This window comes from Oncorhynchus kisutch, linkage group LG15 (assembly GCF_002021735.2).
Source record: "Oncorhynchus kisutch isolate 150728-3 linkage group LG15, Okis_V2, whole genome shotgun sequence".
In the NCBI taxonomy this organism is placed as follows: domain Eukaryota; kingdom Metazoa; phylum Chordata; class Actinopteri; order Salmoniformes; family Salmonidae; genus Oncorhynchus; species Oncorhynchus kisutch.
In genome coordinates this window covers 46180654-46204804 of record NC_034188.2, presented here as the reverse complement: position 1 = coordinate 46204804, position 24151 = coordinate 46180654, and the positions used below count along the sequence as shown (strand labels likewise).

General features: G+C 41.0%; 1 pseudogene; it reads right to left on the bottom strand.

Annotated features, from left to right (window-relative positions):
* Positions 1–2664: 2664 nt before the first annotated feature.
* LOC109906174 (diacylglycerol kinase delta-like) overlaps positions 2665–24151 on the bottom strand; it is a 59891-nt pseudogene continuing 38404 nt past the window's right edge.

Sequence of the window (24151 nt, the reverse complement as noted above, 5' to 3'; positions counted from 1 at the left end):
TCAGGAAAAACTAGAGGCTCTAAGCATTATACCGTTTGGTTTCTTGGACCCAGATTGAGTCTACTCCTGAACTAAAAAGCACTTCTGAGGTAGATTCTCTGTTAAGTGTGCCTTTCTAATTCAGGAGTAGGCTTTTAATCTGGGTCTGGGAAACTACATTCACTGAGGAGAATAATCTTAAAGCAGTGTTCATTGTTTGAAGAATGTGACACAGATCTACTGTAACTCTACTTAACACCGAAGAGTGCCGAGACGTGCTCCACACACCCTGAGACCTGCCCAATATATGACAGTTTATAGATTATTTAAAGCATGGTTGAGTTTGGCTTTTCCCTACAATACATAATAAGTGTTGTTCAGTAGGTGGGAAACATTTTGAAACAGGGAGACTACCTGAATCTCTGATAAGAACACAGATCTTTGTTTTTCCTTGCCAAACGTTTCGCTACGGTGTGCGCTCCTGAACACGACCATCAGGGGCCCTTCGCGCACTAACATAGGACGTCTGGTGACAAAGCAGGGTCGTCGCTTTCGTCTAGTTTACCAGCCCACATTCAACCTAGGTAGTTGAAATTGGAATCTGTATAAAAAAGGACACGGATGAGGAGAGACATACAGAGAACGAAATTACACATGGTTCGATTCATTAGAGTGATTGGTTGATTGTCACTTCTAATCCTTGTAGTACAGACCTCTTCCAGTCTCTGTTTTGGGAGCATATTACAGTACCTGGCATCCCACATCATTTCCAGAAATATCCTGGTTCAAACACATTCAAACTCTGGGACAACATATCCGGTACAATGCATATAAGAAATAAATAGATGCATATTTCAATACAAAAAACTGTTCCATCAGTCTTTTCTATGATCCAGTCAGTGGAAACTATGGAAATATAGTCTATGGTGCCCACTCTATACGTTGAGCAGCTCAAAAGACACCTCCTAGTATTCCCCATGCACTGCATTACCTCTTGACCAGAGGCCTATGAAGCTCTAGTCATATATAGTGCACTATATGAGGAATAGGGTGTCATTCGAGATGCAGCTTGCTAGTTTCTACATCTTTATTGACTTGGCTATCGAGCTTCTAAAATGTATCAACGGTTTAACTTCTTAGGGCTAGGCCCCTTTTTTCTCCACTTCCTGTCTGAATGATGTGCCCAAAGTAAACCGCCTGTTGCTCAGGCCCTGAAGCCAGGATATTCATATAATTGATACCATTGGAAAGAAAACACTTGGAAGTTTGTAGAAATGTTAAAATAATGTATGAGAATATAACAATAGATAAGGTAGGAGAAAATCCAAAGAAATTCGGAATTCTTTTTTGAGAGAGAGACCATCCTCTTAGAAATGCAAAAGAAAGGTCATATTGAAAATTAGCTCCATGTATGCAATTCCTATGGCTTCCACAGGGTGTCAGCAGTCTATGTTCAAGGTTTCAGGATTGTAACTTCAAAAACAAATAAGAAATATCAGTTTTATTAGAGGGACAGTCTTGGAAATTTGTGTTTGTGCGCGCCATGAAGACATTACGCACCTACTAAAATCGGTTTCCTATTGAACATACTTCTTTCCAAAATAAATATTATAGTTTGATTACATTTTATGGTATCAGCGGAGTAAATAGAAATGTATTTTGACTTGTTGAAAGAAAGTTTAGGGGTAGATTTTTGGATTCCTTTCTCTGTATTTTGAACGAGTGGATTACTAAAATCGATGGCGCCAACTAAACTGACTTTTTGGGATATAAAGGGATTTTATCTAACAAAACGACACTACATGTTATAGCTGGGACCCTTTGGATGACAAATCAGAGGAAGATTTTCAAAAAGCAAGTGAATATTTAATCGTTATATGTGAATGTATGAAACCTGTACCGGTGGAAAAGTATTTTGATGTGGGGCGCCGTCCTCGATCAATCGCATGGCATGTTTTCGCTGTAATAGCTACTGTAAATCGGACAGTGCAGTTAGATTAACAAGAATTTAAGCTTTCAGCCGATATAAGACATGTACATAAACGTTTAAAATCCATAATATATATAATTATTTATTTGAATTGCGCGCCCTCCAGTTTCCCCCGGAAGTTGGGTGTCTAGCCCTAAGAAAAGTTCAATTGGTCTAACGTTAATTGGTGGAGTCTGGCGCTGGTTTGTTGATAAAGGCATTCTGTCGGCAGGCTTTGTTCCTGGTAGCCAGCCCGACTGGATTCCGTGTAATCTCCCCTGACTTTCTTCTCTCAACTGACGTCATTGAACACCCCTCCCCTCCTTACACAGGGCAGTAAAGATTAGGGGGCGGCAGGTTAGAGCATTTGTCCAGTAACCAAAAGGATGATAGATCAATTCCCCAAGCTGACAAGGTAAACATCTGATGTTCTTCCCCTGAACAAGGCAGTTAACCTACTGTTACTAGGCCATCATTGCAAATAAGAATTTGTTCTTAACTGACTTGCCTAGTTAAATAAAGGTTAAATAAAAAATATAAAATAGTGGTTTGGCCTCCGCTGTTTGCAGTTCCGTTTGGTATGCTCCTGGACGCTGCCGAGGTGGAGAGTGAAGAAAGGCACTGTGTTAAATCTGATTGGTTGACTAAACTCAAATCCATATTTGAGTGTATAGAGGTTAAGTTTTCATACATTCACATATAACGGTTAAGTAGTTGTTGGTCCCATTGCGTTCAAGCTGTTCAGCGCGGCTGAGTACTGTCAGTTTGGGTAGAGGGTCTGGTGCAACACACAAACAGGAGAGAGCCTAGGCTTCGCTGGCAGTGCTGCTGCTGCGGCTCAACACTCTGATACCCTGGAGGATACGCTTCATGTGGCCAACCTTCGTCACCCCCAAGTCCTGCATTGGACGGACGGACACACACACACATTAGAACAAACACCAAGGCACACATATGGACCCATGTAACATGTAGGGTCATGATTTTTCCCAGACGTCACCTAGCAGGGAAAACTCCAAGCTCTATATAGACTATAAATCATTTAAATCAATGACGAGGGAATAAAATCAAACACTTATGGTAAAACCCCAGAGTAGTGAAACATAAGAAAAGCTCTACCTGGCACCTGAAAGAATGGCTTTCACATGACGTGTGCACTCGTTCACAGTGTTGGGGAAGCTACTCTGAAAATATAGTTTACCAAGCTACAAATGACTTCACAAATGAAGAAATTAAGCTACCTTTAAGGAAAATAGTTCACTTAACTAAATTTACTTTGAAAAAGTAGTAAACTACATCCAAACTATACTGAACAAAACATTTTATTCAACAATTTAGAGAGACCACATGTTCAGGCTATCCTAACTTCAAATTCTTAACTTTTATCTATAACTATACTGAACAAATATAGAAATGTAGCACGCAAAACATTCAAAGATTTTGTCGAGTTAGTTCATATAAGGAAATCAGTCCATTTCAATGAATGAAATAAGCCCTACTCTATGGATTTCACATTATTAGGAATACAGATATACATCTGTTGGTCACAGATACTTAAAAAAAAGGTAGGGGCATGGATCAGAAAATCAGTCAGTGTCTGGTTTGACCACCATTTACCTCATGCAGCGCGACACAACAACTTCACATAGAGTTGATCAGACTGTTGATTGTGGCCTGTGGAATGTTGTTCCACTCCTCTTCAATGGCTGTGCGAAGTTGCTGGATATTGGCAGGAACTGGAACACACTGTCGTATACAGTATAAAGAAATTATCATTCAAATCTCTGGCAACAGCTCTGGTGGACATTCCTGCAGTCAGCATGCCAATTGCATACTCCCTCAAAACATTAGACATCTGTGGCATTGTGTTGTGTGACAAAACTGTACATTTTAGAGTGGCCTTTTTCCCCAGCACAAGGTACACCTGTGTAATGATCATGCTGTTTAATCAGCTTCTTGATATGCCACACCTGTCAGGTGGATAGATTATCTTGGCAAAGTAGAAATGCTCCTTAACAGGAATGTAAACAAATTTGTGCACAACATTTGAGAGAAATTACTGAAAATTACTCAAAAAACTACTGAAAACACTACCAAGATTTGAATTTAGTTAAACTACAACCAAGCTACAGCAAAATGTAATTAAATTACTAGTTGAACTACATTTAGTTCTCTACTCTCCATCACTGCTCGTTCACTACCTCCCACAAACCTAAAAGCATTGGATTGGTGGAGGCATGGCCTAGTGGGAGTTTCTTATGCCACTATTTCCTTTCAAATGAGTGCAGGGAAGTAAACAAGTGCACACTTTGGGAGGAAGGAGAGATATTTGGGACAGCCTGCATGTGTGTATGTGTGTGTGCAGTACCTTGAGGTCCCTCCTCTCCAGGTGCAGCAGCTCGGCGCCACGCACATCATGCCCAATAAAGATCTCCTTGTACTCGGTGAGACAGATGAGCTCCAGCCAGGCGGCTACCTCCTCTGTGCCCCACTGGTGCACTGCAGAAAGCAAGACCCCCTTCAGACCCCCAACACCACGGACAGACACCACAGAGAGACGCCACAACCCTGCCACAGCCCTTAACCGCAGCTCTAGGGTCAGATGAACCTACCGTCAATACTAACGTTGACCATTAGGGGGAAGAGAAAATATATGAGCCTCTATCAGTGGTTAAGGGGAACTTCAACCTACTGCAGCCCATAAACTGAGCCAGGGTAAATTTAGATTATCAGAAGATGCTGATCTAAGGTCAGTTTTGCAGTGGTGTAAAGTACTTAAGTAAAAATACTTTAAAGTACTTCTTAAGCAGTTTTTGGGGGTATCTGTACTTTACTATTTATATTTTGGGCAACTTTTACTCCACTTCATTTCTAAAGAAAGTAATGTACTTTTTTACATATATTTGTCCCTGACACCCAAAAGTACTCGTTACATTTTGAATGCTTAGCAGGACAGGAAAATGGTCCAATTCACACACTCATCAAGAGACCATCCCTGGTCATCCCTACTGCCTCTGATCTGGCGGACTTACTAAACACAAATGCATCATTTGTACATTTTAAAAACAAGAAAATGGTGCCTTCTGCTTTGCTTAATTTAAGCAATTTGAAATGATTTATACTTTTACTTTTGAAACTTAAGTATATTTAGAACCAAATGCTTTTAGACTTTTACTCAAGTAGTATTATACTGGGTGACTTCCACTTGAATAACCTTCTATTAAGTTATCTATACTTTTACACAAGTATGACAATTGGGTACTTTTTCCACCACTGCAGTTTTGTGGTTTTCAACTTTTAATGGTTTAAGTTAAGATCAGGGCAGGGTAAGCTGATCATAGATCTGTGTATAAACGTTCTACCTGGAGCCACTGGGCCAGGAGCTCTGCTTATGATAGCCAATCAGAGCGAAGGTGTTGATTCGGTCAACCAATCAGAAGAGAGATCGGTGGTGTGTGGAAGGTGGTGCCGACCTCAGATAGAATTGAATGTGATTTTCAAAGAGATTTGACCCTGATTTGTCATTGTCCAAACATTATTTAACCCAGAGTGTTCCAGACTAATTGCTGTGTGTGAGAGTGAGAAAAAGAGAGAAAAAGAGAGGTAGATAGTACCTGGCAGTGTGAGAGTGGCACAGGGTTCCTTGTTCTTGTTGTTTTTGTCCTTCTTGAACTTGGGGACGAGACAAAACTTGGCACTGCGGCTACGCTTGGAGAAATCAGCCAGGTGTCCCTGCAGAAACACAGACAGGTTAGAGAAAAACAGCCAGACAGACAGGTTAGACATTGGGTAATAGACTGTTCAGTACTATTGACCCACAGAGGTGAAAATATTTACTCTAGCCTAGCACTAACACACTGACCTGATTGAATGAATCAATCATCAAGACCCATTTTTGGTAGCCCTTTCCACTCGTACCCGTATGTATACAGGTTGAAAATGGCAGATTTGGACACTGATAAGTGCCTAAATTGGAACACAGTGGCTGCACAGTAACATGTTATACAGTGGGGCAAAAAAGTATTTAGTCAGCAACCAATTGCGCAAGTTCTCCCACTTAAAAAGATGAGAGAGGCCTGTAATTTTCATCATAGGTACACTTCAACTATAACAGACAAAATTAGGAAAAAAACATTGTAGGATTTGTAATGAATTTATTTGCAAATTATGGTGGAAAATAAGTATTTGGTCACCTACAAACAAGCTAGATTTCTGGCTCTCACAGACCTGTAACTTCTTCTTTAAGAGGCTCCTCTGTCCTCCACTCGTTACCTGTATTAATGGCACCTGTTTGAACTTGTTATCAGTATAAAAGACACCTGTCCACAACCTCAAACAGTCACACTCCAAACTCCACTACGGCCAAGACCAAAGAGCTGTCAAAGGACACCAGAAACAAAATTGTAGACCTGCACCAGGCTGGGAAGACTGAATCTGCAATAGGTAAGCAGCTTGGTTTGAAGAAATCAACTGTGGGAGCAATTATTAGGAAATGGAAGACATACAAGACCACTGATAATCTCCCCCGATCTGGGGATCCACACAAGATCTCACCCCGTGGGATCAAAATGTTCACAAGAACAGTGAGCAAAAATCCCAGAACCACATGGGGGGACCTAGTGAATGAACTGCAGAGAGCTGGGACCAAAGTAACAAAGCCTACCATCAGTAACACATTACGCCGCCAGGGACTCAAATCCTGCAGTGCCAGACGTGTCCCCCTGCTTAAGCCAGTACATGTCCAGGCCCGTCTGAAGTTTGCTAGAGAGCATTTGGATGATCCAGAAGAAGATTGGGAGATTGTCATATAGTCAGATGAAACCATAATAGAACTTTTTGGTAAAAACTCAACTCGTTGTGTTTGGAGGACAAAGAATGCTGAGTTGCATCCAAAGAACACCGTACTTACTGTGAAGCATGGGGGTGGAAACATCATGCTTTGGGCCTGTTTTTCTGCAAAGGGACCAGGACGACTGATCCGTGAAAAGGAAAGAATGAATGGGGCCATGTATCGTGAGATTTTGAGTGAAAACCTCCTTCCATCAGCAAGGGCATTGAAGATGAAACGTGGCTGGGTCTTTCAGCATGACAATGATCCCAAACACACCGCCCGGGCAACGAAGGAGTGGCTTCGTAAGAAGTATTTCAAGGTCCTGGAGTGGCCTAGCCAGTGTCCAGATCTCAACCCCATAGAAAATCTTTGGAGGGAGTTGAAAGTCCGTGTTGCCCAGCAACAGCCCCAAAACATCACTGATCTAGAGGAGATCTGCATGGAGGAATGGGCCAAAATACTAGCAACAGTGTGTGAAAACCTTGTGAAGACTTACAGAAAACATTTGACCTCTGTTAAATACCCTTTGTTGGCAATGACAAAATATTGAGATAAACTTTTGTTATTGACCAAATACTTATTTTCCACCATAATTTGCAAATAAATTCATTAAAAATCCTACAATGTGATTTTCTGGAATATTTTTTCTCATTTGTCTGTCATAGTTGAAGTGTACCTATGATGGAAATTACAGGCCTCTCTCATATTTTTAAGTGGGAGAACTTGCACAATTGGTGGCTGACTAAATACTTTTTTCCCCCAATGTACAATGACTTCAGTGTCTCCACTTCAAAGATCTGTATGGGTTTTGACTGACAGCCGTTCTGAACTTGAGCACCGTGCGACTATGAAGTGGCCCCCATCCCTCCCGTTAATTGGGCAACTTTTCCACATTTATTGTTGTCTACGTGAGGGAAGTGCTGTAAATTGTGAGGACTCGAAAGATGAGACGTTGCCGATTATAATAAGTACCGCTTTGATGTCCGACAAGCAAACCAAACACCTGTGAGTCCAAATGTGCACTTCACATTTCCATATCATAAAACTCATGTAATATACAGTTTCAAACGTTTATGATCACTGTTTGATGTACAGTTACAAAATGACATGGCGTTATACCCTGGGTTATCCCGAATAGAATGAGGCTGCTTGCTGTATTGTGACAAAGATTTGCCACAGACCACGCATCTGAACGCACTCATGACTCCTTTCTATGCGCACCAAAATGACCATCTGCTTCTCTGAATTGCCTTGTGAAAGGCTAACAATGTACGATAGTATTTTATAATTTAGCTAGTCATGTTGGCATTAGAACAAGTTTTCAAATGATGCCCACCTGACCAGATTGCGATTTAAAATTGATAATTTTTGGTCTGTGTAAACAACAGTAATTGTGTTATGGCAGAGATGCAGGGTTGTGTTCCAAAGAAAACAACTACAAGTGTGATTACTATAGCTACATCAGCTACTACATCAACGGCACAGCTAGGAGAGATCAAAAAAGCAGCTTATAGTTGAAGACTGTTCTTTGAGTCATAAAAGTGCATTGACATGACTTTGGAGAGAAGGGTGACCACTCGGGAATCACCAGTTAGACCTCTCACTCAAACCCTTGTCGTTTCTTTGTCCTTTTGCACCTACCCTTATTATTTTACTGAATGTATCCAGAGTATTTTCAAATGTTGATATATAAAACAAATGTGTCAAAGTACAGTAAATGTAAAATGCACATACAATCAAAAGTATAATGTTTGGATTCATTCTTGTGTCAGGTGAACTGTTGTGTACTCACCTTTAGTCTAATAAGTTCCCCATTATCTCCAAACTGTTCCCTTTTAATTGTTACCATAGTTATAGATTATTTTCATATTTCCACTTCTGTAAGAAACATTTCGATTTAGCCCTATCGGCCAATTCCCACAAATGTAAGGGGTTAAATCAGGTGTGGTATTACTGGACTGGGACTACAACGTACTCCCCTGTGGGTCCCTAGGACTAAGATTGAAAAGCACTGAGGTAAGTGGCTGGTGTGAATAGTGTGTGTGGTGGCATCTAGATCTACCTCATCATCCCCAGGTTCGATGAGCTGACACAGCCAGGGTATATCTGACAGTCTGCGTAGCTGCTGAGCCACAGTGCCCAGGGCTTCAGTCAACTGCTCCTTCTGTGGAGGGTCCAACTGCTGGGAAGACATTCGTATTTACAAAAAAAAACCATATTGAACACCCCCCCAAAAAAAATGCTTTTACGCAGGCAGCTGCACACAGGCAGACAGACACACCGACAGGCAGGCAGACAACAGCTTTGTGACTTACCAGGCACATCTTGCCTGCCAGTAGCAGCTCTGTCTCACTGTGAAGGGCCTTGACGTTACTGACCATCTGAACCACAACACTGCAGTTCAGACCCTGCGTAGAACAGAGATGAACACAAACAAATGACATATGTACACAAACCACAGATGCATTTAGTTAACCACAGAAGCAGGGGGACAATGTGCATTGTATGTGTGTGATTACTGTATGTAGGTTGTTTAGATATGATAGATTTGCTTTTCAAATGTCATTCACCATTTGGTGCCCACTGCCCAGCCCATACGGGCTTCGTCCCAAGACACAAATCATCAAAGCGCAAAACAAAATGACACATTACAATTTAAGATGTATATATTGCATTTGTAGCATCTATATCTACCACTTGGTCACATTGTAAGGTTAAAGGTTAATTCATATAAACACAAAATTCTTCTTCTCCCCTAGAGTTTGGAAATAAATTGGGCAACGTCAAATTCTTCCTTTCTGAAAATAAATTCTAGCCCGTGTTCGTCATGTAGCCAGACCACTTCAGGCTGAGCATTACAACTTTCACAGAAAAGAACCTGGCTCAGATCGTCACATTGCAGGCTTCATTGTTGTGTATACACTATCATCCTCACAGACACCCTATGGTGGTGAGCAAATCTGCAGGTCTCCCCTTCCTCAAACGGGTCAGCCAACTGATGCTAAACAACCCTCTAAACAATCCCAGCACTCTCACAACAAACAAATAGAGGCAAAGACACACAAACGTACACACTCACACACACACACACACACACACACTTATAATAGAATGGACTGTCATTGCAAGTTGACAACTTGCATTTATAGTAATGAACTACAATTTATTAATGCGGAATGTCTTGATAATCAAAATGGAATGGATGGAGGAGATTAGAGCAGCCATCACTGAGGAGAAGGAGACAGCAACGATACTGGCTGTGGTGGTGAAATGGAAATAAGACGAGTTGCAAAATAATGTGGAAATAGAGAGAGTGCGCAAGGACATTGAGAAAGAGAAGAGAGGGAGAAAGAGGAGGATGAAGAAACAGAAACGCCTAGGGTGCGTTCGCACTCAGAGTGTGCTCTGAGCGTTCGTAAATTCATAGCGCTGTCAGATTGTCCTTTCGTAAATTTGGAGGGTTTCGTTCTCGGAGTGTTTTCAGAGCACACACTGGGAGTAGGGTTTGTGCGAGGGTTCTGACCTCACAAAGCCAGTAGTCAAGTACCCAAGCTAACTGGCTAACGTTGGCTAGCTTGCTAGCTACTTCCAGACACAAATAAGAGAGCATCCCACTCTGACCATTTTACTTGCACTAGCAGAGCTGGTTAGGCTGTTTTCATGTTATCCAGACCATTGGTGACTAACTGTGCTGCTTCAGTTATTATGCACTCTGGCACACTCAGACAAGAGTGCTCTGAAATGGGGAGTAGATAGCCAGAGCGAATTAACAATGCCCATTGCAAATGCACAACGACTATACCACTTAGCTAAGAAAGACGTGAATAATTAAGCCAATAAATGTGCGGTAGTTAGTTAGATGGTATATAGTTAATATACTGACAAGTCCGATATATGAGTAGCCAACTAAGCTAGGTAGCTAGCTACTCTCTTGATACTGCTGTAATGATATGCGGTTCGTAAGGATAGTATAGCTAACAAATGGTCAGCCAAATGTCTGGTGTAACGTATCTGAAAATGCCTATTTTACATTGCTCAACATTTTCTTAACATTTGTCATTAGTTAAAGCAATGAATTTGTATCCACTCTCATCCAGACTTCAGCTGCATATTTTCTGCCATTAACTTCAAATCTGAAAACATGTAGCCACGCACATTTTCTGAAGAATTGCATTATGGGCCCTAAAAGCATGGAAATAGTGTCCACTGCTTGTATACTTCGTATTTTGGCAAATTTAGTACGACATCTGGGAACTTTGGATTACTATCTATATCCATACCATGACCAATAAGCATACTACATACTCAATTTACATCACAAATAGTATGGATAGTATGAGGATTCGAACACAGCTAATGTTACAACGATGGAGTGTATTGAGTCACTGATGTGATCTTCCTGTCCGGGTTGGCGCCCCCCCTTGGGTTCGTGCCATGGGGGAGATCTTTGTGTGATATACTCGGCCTCGTCTCAGGATAGTAATTTGGTGGTTGAAAATATCCCTCTAGTGGTGTGGGCTGTGCTTTGGCAAAGTGGGAGGGGTTATATCCTGCCTGTTTGGCCCTGTCCGGGGGTATCGTGGCCACAGTGTCTCCTGACCCCTCTGGTCTCAGCCTCCAGTATTTATGCAGCAATAGTTTGTGTCGGGGTGCTAGGGTCAGTTTGTTATATCTAGTGTATTTCTCCTGTCTTATCCGGTGTTGTGTGAATTTAAGCATACTCTCTCTAATTCTCTCTCTTTCTCTCTGAGGACCTGAGCCCTAGGACCATGCCTCAGGACTACCTGGCCTGATGACTCCTTGCTGTCCACCTGGCCGTGCTGCTGCTCCAGTTTAAACTGTTCTGCCTGCGGCTATGGAACACTGACCTGTTCACCGGACGTGCAACCTGTCCCAGACCTGCGGTTTTCAACTCTCTAGAGACAGCAGGAGCGGTAGAGATACTCTTAATGATCGGCTATGAAAAGTCAACTGACATTTACTCCTGAGGTGCTGACCTGTTGCACCCTCTAGAACCACTGTGATTATTATTATTTGACCCTGCTGGTCATCTATGAACATCTTGGCCATGTTCTGTTACAATCTCCACCCGGCACAACCAGAAGAGGACTGGCCACTCCTCATAGCCTGGTTCCTCTCTAGGTTTCTTCCTAGGTTCCTTTCTAGGGAGTTTTTCCTAGCCACCGTGCTTCTACACCTGCATTGTTTGCTCTTTGGGGTTTTAGGCTGGGTTTCTGTACAACACTTTGTGACATCAGCTGATGTAAGAAGGTCTCTATAAATACATTTGATTGATTGATTGGAGTGTCATGGACTCCATTGATCACTGGAGGCAGAGGCTTGAGGAGATTTAGAAGACTAAATAAGAAAAAAGGTAGTGGAGGAGAGAGAGGTCATGATTAAGGACAAAGAAAGACGTGAAGAAGATAAAAGGGCCTTCATCAAGGACTGAGAGAGAGAAGGGTGAGTAGCAGATGGAAGACTGAGAAAGACAGTTGAGATAGTATGCTGACCATAACATTAACCCTACTACACGATGTCTTGTTTTGACTTTGTTTCAGATTTCAGAGGGACTTTGCGCCACACCTCGGGTATTTCCTGCGGGGCACCCCCCTCCATGTTTTTTTACGCCATAAAAAAAAACATATATTCTTGAAAAAAGTATAATAAAATATATTTTCCTTGCATTTCAAATGTTATGATAACTTAGAAATGTAACATTCAACTGGACATCCTAATGTTGTATTTAGACATTAGTGCCAGTATTTTACCACTAGAGCCTCTTATAGGCTGAGGAACAGTGATGACATCAGGAATCATACGCAAGTCAATGGGTGAAGAATGCAAGGTCATATTCGTCACTTTACCATAAGGGCTCTGCTAGAGTGGACATATCATGGAACATGACAAATAATTCCAAAATCAACATTTCCCCCTTCACTTTACTGTATCCTCTGTAACCTACAACTCACCTAGCTCTAACATTCTGTTGCGGCCAAATATATTGGCATTTTTCTTAAATATTTATTTTAGAATAAGTTGAAATTAAAAAACTTTTGGTCTCCACACCTTATTGAATTTGAAACATTATAGAACCAGTTGTATTACTGTAAACTTAAGTTCACAATGTAAATGTACAAATGAATGACAAATGACATGGACAAAATTATTGGCACCCCGGAGCTAGTACTTGGTTGCACAGCCTTTGGCTAAGATACACTATATATACAAAGGTATGCTAATACCCCTTCAAATTGTGTATTTGGCCATTTCACAATTTGCAAAATCCACAATTTGAAGGGGTATTAGCATACCTTTGTATATATAGTTTATCTTAGCCAAAGACTGTGCAACCAGGTACTAGCTCCGAGGTGCCAACAATCTAGTCCATGCCATTTGTCATTGAAATAGCCGAATCCACCGGTGTATAAAATTGAGCACACAGCTATGCAATCCCCATAGATTGATTCCCATAGATTGAGCACACAGTTATGCTGTAATTGTGAAGTGGAAATGTCTAGGAGCAACAACAAAGGCCACACAAGCTCACAGAACGGGACCGCTGAGTGCTGAAGTGCGTTGCAACACTACCAAATTCCAAACTGCGTCAGCACAACAACTGTTCGTCGGGAGCTTCATGAAAGGGTTTCCATGGCCGAGCAGCTGCACACAAGCCTAAGATCACTTTGCGCAATGCCAAGTATCAGCTGGAGTGGTGTAAAGCTTGCCACCTTTGGACTCGCATTCTCTGGAGTGATGAATCACGCTTCACCATCTGGCAGTCTGGGTTTGGCAGATGCCCGGCGAACGCTACCTGACCGAATGCATAGTGCCAACTGTAAAGTTTGGTGGAGGAGGAATAATGGTCTGGGACTGTTTTTCATGGTTCGGGCTAAGCCCCTTAGTTCCAGTGAAGGGACATCTTAACTCTGCAGCATACAATGGCATTCTGTGCTTCCAACTTTGTGGCAATAGTTTGGGGAAGGCACTTTCCAGTTTCAGCATGATAATGCCCCCGTGCACAAATCGAGGTCTATACAGAAATGGTTTGTCGAGATTGGTGTGGAAGAACTTGACTGGCCTGCACAGAGCCCTGACCTCAATCCCATCGAACATCTTTGGGATGAATTGGAACGCTGACTGCAAGCCAGGCCTAATCGCCCAACTTCAGAGCCAACTTCACTAATGTTCTTGTGGCAGAATGGAAGCAAGTCCCTGCAGCAACATTCCAACTTCAAGTGGAAAGCCTTCCCAGAAGAGTGGAGGTTGTTACAGCAGCAAAGGGGGGACCAATTCCATATTAATGCCCATGATTTTGGAATGAGATGTTCAACAAGAAGGTGTCATGCAAACGCTTCTTGTAGCCATCAATGAGCTTGCTGCAGCTTTCTACTTCCAAAACCTATGGCGAGATCTGAAAACAGCACTTGGTGGCAGGCACCGCTGAAATATTGAAGAATTAGAGCAGTTTGCTGCTGAAAAGTGGGACAAATTGTCAGTAGAAAGGTGCAGCAAGCTCATTGATGCCTACAACAAGCGTTGGCAGTTATCTTGGCCAAAGGCTGTGTAACAAAGTACTAGCGTACGGAGTGTCAATCATTTTGTCCATGCCATTTCTCTTTTTTTTCTAAATTAAAATTGTAAACTTAAGTTTACAAAAATAAAATTGGTTCTGTAATGTTGAAAATCCCCCAAAAGTATTTAAGGAATAAGGAATTATTTAAGAAAAGCACAAGTGTGCCAATATATTTGGCTGCAACTGCATGGTCAAGGACTCCCATTGCTCTTATTAAACCAGAGAATTGAGTGAAAGCAGGAGACTCGCACTGAAATTCACTGCCGTAAGCTTGTAGCTTATGGTATTATAATATAGACATGGGCGGCAGTCTGAAAGTGAGGGTGCAATTTCATATTACACATTTTAAAATTGTTATTGTTACATTTTAAAACAATTTCCTTCAATTCTACACTTTCTTCACAGGGGGAATCCATATTTATCAACAGGACACAACTACATATCTTAGATTCTGCCACAATAAATTAATTTGAACTCAAGAACTCAAATGAAAAAACAACAACATATTTTTAGAACACAAGGCCAGAAAAAAAATGATGCATTTTTCTAGGCTGGCAAAAAACATGGTAAAGTAATTCACTTTTTGTCCTGAATACAAAGTGTTTTATTGTATTTGCCCCAAACAACTCTCTATTTTCAAGAATAGTGGTGGCTGCATCATGTTATGGGTATGCTTGTAATCATTAATCATAATTGGAGAGTTTTTCAGAAGCACAGGCACCAGACACTGGGAGGTGAATTCACCTTTCAGCAGGACAATAAAACACAATGCCAAATCTACACTGGAGTTGCTTGCCCAGAAAATAATGAACTTTCCTGAGTGGCCAAGTTACAGTTTTCACTTAAATCTACTTGAATTAATGGCAACCCCTGAAAATTGTTGTCTAGCAATCATCAACAACCAGAATTTAGAAAATAATAAAATGGGCAAATGTTGTACAATCCAGCTCTTATAGACTTATAGACTCACAGCTGCCATCACTGCCAAAAGTGATTCTACAAAGCATAGACTCAGGGGTGTAAAAACTCTTTCTAAAAAAACTTTTCTAAAATGTAAAAAAAACATGTTTTCACTTTGTCATTATGGGGTATTTTGTGTAGATGGGTGAGGAAAACATTGATGTAATATATTTTGAATTCAGGCTGTAACACAACAAAATGTGAAATAAGTCAAGGGGCATGAATACCGTATGAACCAAAAAAGATTGGCACTCGGCCACATTTGGCATGCCGGCCGTATTTTGGACACTACTAGAAGATGGTTGACTGGTATCAAAGAAAGGTAGAACAGGAGCCCCACATACCCCTGCTCTTGGAATTGGTGTAGACCACATCCATGGCCTTTGAGCTTGTGTTGACGGCGTGGGCCAGCTCCTGCTCCATACTGTGGTGGGACTGGGCTATCTCTCGGATACTGGGAACACACACACAGTTCGCCACGACATCGAACATCTAATGTTACTGTGAAACTACACTGCAAGCATATCACAAGCGTTCCGTAAGTGCTGTTTTTGGCATGTATGCCAGAAGCAGCAAACGGAGCATCAGAGTGTCTGGTATAGTTTGGCCATAAGTTGACCTATTGAAGGCATTGTATATCATGGGCTGGTACAAATCCATTTAGATTAACTGAAATTCCAATTAGAGAAAATAATTTTGTACAACAAATGTTTCAATCTAAATGGAATTTAACTCTACCCTGCTTTAATCTAATGCTATTATTAATTAATAATGAATTCAAGTAACCTTACCTGTGGATGAGAGCACCGGCCGCCTGGCCAAACAGGTTGATCTGGGAGGCTTCTTCCTCGGATACGACCTCCGGCTGCAATGCATACTGGGTCAGCGGACGGGGGAACTCGCACCTCTGCTTGTCTTCCCATGACTTCAGCGTGCTCTCAATGGCCTGGGACAAACAGTCAACAGGATAAATTGAATATAATAAAATAGCCGTATTCTTGCCAGAGGGAACAATATTTGTGTTAAGTCAGATGCGATACGAGTAAACATATGACTGCAATAGGACGGCAACATTTGCACAAGACAGATACAAATACTATACAAACAAATCATGTCAATTACAACTGCAGAATATGATAAGGTGAAGCTGTGCCTTTTCGTGATAATTTGCACTTTAATGTAATATATACAGCGTATCCACGGAATGAGCCTCAATTTGTCAAGTTGAAGACCAAAGTTAGGCGGTCAGGACCATGACCGGACCTGGAAAAACTGGATCCTAATTGGTCAGCCAAAATTCGAGGCCCTAGAAATAAGGCATCTATGTGACACCATAGATGTGTACTCACTCTGTCTCTGGTGAGAGTCTGAGTGCGGTTCTTGTGGATAATCTTGATACCCCGGTGGCTGGACCCAGGCCTCTCCATCCACCTGCACCGGCACGCCCTCATCCCCGAGGATGGTGATCTTCACTGTACGACACTGCAACAGGACAGCAGATGGGGAGAAACATTAAACCAGACAGGTCGCTATGAAACTACGAAAGAGACTGTTCATTTGCTATGTCCATATTCATGGTCATACGCACATGATTAAAAACATAAGTGCTGGGCTAATAAAGTATACATGAAAATAACAGAAAGGCTCGCACACTGTATATGCTTCCATTTTTACAACCCTCAAAAGAGATAGTTCACCCAAATGACAAAATGACATATTTGTTTCCTTACCCTGAAAACAGTTTACGGACAAGGTAAGACAGCAATCCATGATTTGCTTTCCCTTACCTGGCCACCGTTTCCAAATGCACACTTTTTAGCATTTGTGGCACAAATCCAATGCACGTCAATGGTACCGATATTAGCATTTAGCTTCATGTCCAAAACATCTATTTGTACCATTATACTTTAGGATGATTTGGACAGGAAGCGCAAAACAATTCTAATATCGGTACCATTGGCTTTACATTAGATTTGTGCCACAAATGCTAAAAAGTTAGCATTTGGAAAAAGAGCCTGCTTAACAAAACCAATGCGTCGATTGTTGTCATACCTTGTCCATAGACTGCTTACAGGGTAATTACGTGATTTGGGTGAACTATCCCTTTAATGACAATGTTCAATGTTTTCAATTACTTTGATGCATTTTACAGATGTAGATTTTCAAAACTCGAAATACAAAACTCTAAACTGATCATTTCTTTTTAATTTTTTTAATTTTACCTTTATTTAACCAGGCAAGTCAGTTAAGAACATATTCTTATTTTCAATGACGGCCTGGGAACAATGGGTTAACTGCCTGTTCAGGGGCAGAACGACAGATTTGTACCTTGTCAGCTCGGGGGTTTGAACTCGCAACCTTCCGGTTACTAGTCCAATGCTCTAACCACTAGGCTACGCTGTCCACTGTATAATGTTCAGAACCTTTGATGGTGCATTCATTGGAGTTGAACACATCTTCCACCCGAGTCATTCATGCAAAAAACATATTCTTCATGAAATACCATTTCATTTAGTTACCAATACGTCAAATAATTATCAGGTCAACATTTAGTGATTTTAACAAACATTTAATTCAATAGCAAAATATGCAAGGCACTATTTTCAAAATGATGATTTCTTTCCAATGGCAGGTTGAGAGCATGTTGAGAAATATGTCAGTCTTACAGTTTCATGCGTAAGACAAATCATCGAAAATAGGGTGTTATTGTGGGGGTATTGTATAGCAGTAGGCTACAGTATAACGGTTTTGTGATAGCACGGTGTGTGTATGCCATTTCTGCCCAATGCAACATTGTACAAAATCACATTTTCTATGTGACTTCAACTGATACTGTATTACCCGTCTCTCTGCTTGACAAATTCAGTTTACAGTGTATCAATGAAATATAGATAATGAGAGGAATATATTCTTATATAAAACCCAGGTATTTCAGCAGTGCATTATACATGACACAATCATTCAAAATGGTAGCACATAGTGACTCTTTCCACTTTGTCCTATTGAAATACATTGGCTGATGGAGGATGATGTATTTACAGCCACATATGATTTTGTTTCATCTTCCAACACAAATACATGTCAATTGACACAATGTATGATGTAAGAACATAGAATTTTACAGTGTTCAGCAGTTATAAAACTATATACGTAAACTAGGCACTATACAATTTTGGTTCAGTAGTTAACCGTTTTCAGCAGTTTGATTAAGTTATATTTAAATGTGTGTTTTTCAATTTCACACTTTGGTGAAATTTTCACAAGTATGTGGTACATTTTCACCACTAAGCACCAACATCTAAACAGATCATCAAAGCTCATGTTTCAAAACTCAAAGCACATTTTCAATTAACTGAGTACAAACAAATTCAGTCACTTGTTCACTGCACCAAATTACTCTTTCAATTTTGCTACATATTCATATCTAAGTATCTGATTTTCAAAATACAATATTCAAATCAAAATTGTATTAGTCACATGCGCCTAATAAAACAGGTGTAGACCTTACAGTGAAATAAAATGCTTACTTACGAGCCTCTAACCAACAATGCAGTTATTTTTAATGAATAAGAAAGTAATTAAAGAGCAGCAGTAGTCGTGGCCAAAAGTTTTGAGAATGACACAAATATTAATTTTCACAAAGTCTGCTGCTTCAGTGTCTTTAGATATTTTTGTCAGATGTTACTATGGAATACTGAAGTATAATTACAAGCATTTCATAAGTGTCAAAAGCTTTTATTGACAATTACATGAACTTGATGCAAAGAGTCAATATTTGCAATGTTGACCCTTCTTTTTCAAGACCTCTGCAATCTGCCCTGGCATGCTGTTGTTTAACCTCTGGGCCACATCCTGATGGCAGACCCTTCTAGCATAATCAATGCTTGGAGTTTGTCAGAATTTGTGGGGTTGTGTTTGTTGACCCGCCTCTTGAGGATTGACCACAAGTTCTCAATGGGATTAAGGTCTGGGGAGTTTCCTGTCCATGGACCCAAAATATCGATGTTTTGTTCCGCGATCCAATTAGTTATCACTTTTGCCTTATGGCAAGGTGCTCCATCATGGTGGAAAAGGCATTGTTCATCACCAAACTGTTCCTGGATGGTTTGGAGAAGTTGCTCTCTGAGGATGTGTTGGTACCATTCCTTATTCATGGCTGTGTTCTTAGGCAAAATTGTGAGTGAGCACACTCCCTTGGCTGAGAAGCAACCCCACACATGAATGGTCTCAGGATGCTTTACTGTTGGCATGATACAGGACTGGTTGCGCTCACCTTGTCTTTTCCGGACAAGATTTTTTCCAGATGCCCAAAACAATCGGAAAGGGGATTCATCAGCAGTCCAATCCCTGTACCCGTTGCAGAATATCAGTCTGTCCCTGATGTTTTCCCTGGAGAGAAGTGGCTTCTTTGCTGCCCTTCTTGACACCAGGCCATCCTCCAAAAGTCTTCGGCTCACTGTGCGTGCAGATGCACTCACACCTGCCTGCTGTCTGAGCAAGCCCCGATCCCGCAGCTGAATCAACTTTAGGACACGGTCCTGGCACTTGCTGGACTTTCTTGGGCGCCCTGAAGCCTTCTTCACCACAATTGAACCGCTCTCCTTGAAGTTCTTGATGATCCGATAAATGGTGGATTTAGGTGCAATCTTATTGGCAGGAATAGCCTTGCCCGTGAAGCCCTTTTTGTGCAAAGCAATGATAACGGCACGTGTTTCCTTGCAGGTAACCATGATTGACAGAGAAAGAACAATGATTCCAAGCACCACCCTCCTTTTGAAGCTTCCAGTCTGTTATTCGAACTCAATCAGCATGACAGATTGATCTCCAGCCTTGTCCTCGTCAACACTCACACCTGTGTTAACGATAGAATCACTGACATGATGTCAGCTGGTCCTTTTGTGGCAGGGCTGAAATGCAGTAGAAATGTCTTTTTGGGATTCAGTTCATTTGCATGGTAAAGAGGGATTTTGCAATTAATTGCAATTAATTTGATCATTCTTTATAACATTCTGGAGTATTTGCCAATTGCCATCATACAAACTGAGGCAGCAGACTTTGTGAAAATTAATATTTGTGTAATTCTCAAAACCTTTGGCCATGACTGTATATACAGGGGGGTACCGGATGTACAATATATACATGTAGGTAGAGTTATTAAAGTGACTATGCATAGATAACAACAGAGAGTAGAAGCAGTGTAAAAGAGTGGGAGGGCAATGCAAATAGTCTGGGTAGCGATTTGATTAGATGTTCAGGAGTCATACCTCCTTCTCGTCATCATCCAGATATGTGATGATAAAACGGTGGTGAAGAGAGAGCAAGATTCAGGAGTATGCCTTTGTGGGTTAGAAGCTGTTTAGAAGCCTCTTGGACCTGGACCTGGCACCCCAGTACCGCTTGCCATGCAGTAGCAGAGAGAACAGTCTATGACTAGGGTGGCTGGAGTCTGACATTTTTTAGGGCCTTCCTCTGACACTGCCTTGTACAGAGGTCCTGGATGGCAGGAAGCTTGGCCCCAGTGATGTACTGGGCCATAGACATTACCCTCTGTTAGAGGTCGACCGATTAATCGTAATGGCCGATTAATTAGGGACGATTTCAAGTTTTCATAACAATCGTAAATTGGTATTTTTGGACACCGATTTTTTAAAACAATTTTTTAGATCTTTATTTAACTAAGCAAGTCAGGTGAGTTAACTGCCTTGTTCAGGGGCAGAACGACAGATTTTTACCTTGGCAGCTCGGGGATTCAATCTTGCAACCTTACAGTTAACTCGACGAGGAGCCTGCCTGTTACGCAAATGCAGTAAGAAGCCAAGGTAAGTTGCTAGCTAGCATTAAACTTATCTTATAAAAAACAATCAATCAATCATAATCACTAGTTGACTAAACATGGTTGATGATATTACTAGTTTATCTAGTGTGTCCTGCGTTGCATATAATCGATGCGGTGTGCATTCACGAAAAAGCACTGTCGTTGCTCCAATGTGTACCTAACCATAAACATCAATGCCTTTCTTAAAATCAATACACAAGTATATATACACAAGCGTTTCAAACATCACTCGCTCTGAGACTTGGAGTAGTTGTTCCCCTTGCTCTGCAAGGGCTGCGGATTTTGTGGAGCGATGGGTAACGATGCTTTGAGGGTGGCTGTTGTCGATGTAGGGACGAGGAGAGGGACGGAAGCTATACTGTTTCACTGGCAATACTAAAGTGCCTATAAGAACATCCAATAGTCAAAAGGTATTTGAAATACAAATGGTATAGAGAGAAATAGTTCTATAAATACTATATTAACTACAACCTAAAACCTTGGAATATTGAAGTCTCATGTTAAAAGGAACCACCAGCTTTCATATGTTCTCATTTTCTGAGCAAGGAACTTAAACGTTAGCTTTTTTACATGGCACATATAGCACTTTTACTTTCTTGTCAAACACCTTGTTTTTGCAGTATTTAAACCAAATTGAAATTATTATTTTTTTAATTTAAAAAGAAATTGGCCGATTAATCAGTATCAGCATTTTTTGGTCCTCCAATAAATCGGTATCGATATCGGCGTTGAAAAATCATAATCGATCGACCTCTACCCTCTGTAGTGCCTTGAGGTCGGAGGCCGAGCAGTTGCCATGCCAGGCGGTGATGCAACCATGCTCTCGATGGTGCAGCTGTAGAACCTTTTGACGATCTGAGGACCCATGCTAAATCTTTTCAGTCTCCTGAGGGGGAATACAGTGGGGCAAAAAGTATTTAGTCAGCCACCAATTGTGCAAGTTCTCCCACTTAAAAAGATGAGTAATTTTCCATCATAGGTACACTTCAACTATGACAGACAAAATGAGAGAAAAAAATCCTGAAAATCACATTGTAGGATTTTTAACGAATTTATTTGCAAATTATGGTGGAAAATAAGTATTTGGTCACCTACAAACAAGCAAGATTTCTGGCTCTCACAGACCTGTAACTTCTTCTTTAACCTTTTATAACTAGGGGGCGCTATTTTAATTTTTGGATGAAAAACGTTCCCTTTTTAAACAAGATATTTTGTCACGAAAAGATGCTCGACTATGCATATAATTGACAGCTCTGACGTTTCCAAAACTGCAAAGATATTGTCTGTGAGTGCCACAGAACTGATGTTACAGAAAAAACCCAGATAAAAATCCAATCAGGAAGTGCCGCATTTTTTGAAACCGCCTCATGGCAATGACTCCTTATATGGCTGTGGAGGAGCTAGGAGTCAGCTTACGGTTTCCACGTTTTCCCCAAGGCGTCTGCAGCATTGTGACGTATTTGTAGGCATATCATTGGAAGATTGACCATAAGAGACTACATCTACCAGGTGGTCGCTTGGTGTCCTCCGTCGCAATTATTGCGTAATCTCCAGCTGCAGTATTTTTCCGTTTGCCTCTGATGAGAAACCAACTGCCACGAATTATTTTTAATCGAATAGAATTGTGAAAAACACCTCGAGGATTGATTCTAAACAACATTTGCCATGTTTCTGTCAATATTATGGAGCTAATTTGGAAAAAAGTTTGGCGTTGTAGTGACTGCATTTTCGTTGTTTTTTCTTAGCCAAACGTGATGAACAAAACAGAGCTATTTCTTTTACACAAATAATATTTTTGGAAAAAATGAACATTTGCTATCTAACTGAGAGTCTCGTCATTGAAAACATCTGAAGTTCTTCAAAGGTAAATGATTTTATTTGAATGCTTTTCTTGTTTTTGTGAAAATGTTGCCTGCTGAATGCTAGGCTTAATGCAATGCTAGGCTATCAATACTCTTACACAAATGCTTGTGTAGCTTTGGTTGAAAAGCATATTTTGAAATTCTGAGATGACAGTGTTGTTAACAAAAGGCTAAGCTTGTGTTTCAATATATTTATTTCATTTCATTTGCGATTTTCATGAATAGGAAACGTTGCGTTATGGTAATGAGCTTGAGGCTATGATTACGCTCCCGGATACGGGTTTGGAGTCGCAAGAAGTTAAGAGGCTCCTCTGTCCTCCACTCATTACCTGTATTAATGACACCTGTTTGAACTTGTTATCAGTATAAAAGACACCTGTCCACAACCTCAAACAGTCACACTCCAAACTCCACTATGGCCAAGACCAAAGAGCTGTCAAAGGACACCAGAAACAAAATTGTAGACCTGCACCAGGCTGGGAAGATTGAATCTGCAATAGGTAAGCAGCTTGGTTTGAAGAAATCAACTGTGGGAGCAATTATTAGGAAATGGAAGACATACAAGACCACTGATAATCTCCCTCGATCTGGGGCTCCACGCAAGATCTCACCCCGTGGGGTCAAAATGATCACAAAAATCCCAGAACCGGGGGGGACCTAGTGAATGACCTGCAGAGAGCTGGGACCAAAGTAACAAAGCCTACCATCAGTAACTCACTACGCCGCCAGGGACTCAAATCCTGAAGTGCCAGACGTGTCCCCCTGCTTAAGCCAGTTCATGTCCAGGCCCGTCTGAAGTTTGTTAGAGGGCATCTGGAACGAACTACAAAAATCTCTGAAACTGGAAACACTTATCTCCCTCACTAGCTTTAAGCACCAACTGTCAGAGCAGCTCACAGATTACTGCAGATTACTGCATAGCCCACCTATAATTTAGCCCAAACAACTACCTCTTTCCCTACTGTATTTATTTTATTTATTTTGCTCCTTTGCACCCCATTATTTTTATTTCTACTTTGCACATTCTTACACTGCAAATCTACCATTCCAGTGTTTTACTTGCTATATTGTATTTACTTTGCCACCGTGGCCTTTTTTTGCCTTTACCTCCCTTATCCAACCTAATTTGCTCACATCA